This window comes from Triticum aestivum, chromosome 3B (assembly GCF_018294505.1).
Source record: "Triticum aestivum cultivar Chinese Spring chromosome 3B, IWGSC CS RefSeq v2.1, whole genome shotgun sequence".
In the NCBI taxonomy this organism is placed as follows: Eukaryota; Viridiplantae; Streptophyta; class Magnoliopsida; order Poales; family Poaceae; genus Triticum; species Triticum aestivum.
Genome location: NC_057801.1, coordinates 96,742,121 through 96,742,506, shown reverse-complemented (window position 1 = coordinate 96,742,506; position 386 = coordinate 96,742,121).

The window sequence follows — 386 nt, the reverse complement described above, 5'->3', positions numbered from 1 at the left end:
GTACACGAGTCCACTAATCACCACACAATACACTACTATGGATTCATCCCCGTCTCCCTACGAGAAGGCCATCCATAGCACTCACACTTGTCTTGAGCATTTTATAGTATCCACTTCAAGTTGTCTATGTACCATGTAAGCGTCCAAGAAGTCCATAACCGCGGACCCGGCTATTCGAATAGATCATGTTAACCCTGCAGGGGTGTACTTCTTCACACACGCTCTCGCCACTTACCGCCATGTACACGTCGTGTATCTCGGCAACCTTCAAGCGGAAGCCTGGCGAGGGTGTCGGCCACGACCTGACTAACCACACAAGACTCTAGCCCAGGTTTATCGCCTATTCGGGTTCCATCCGCAAGGAGATCCGGCCGGGGTGTCGCTCA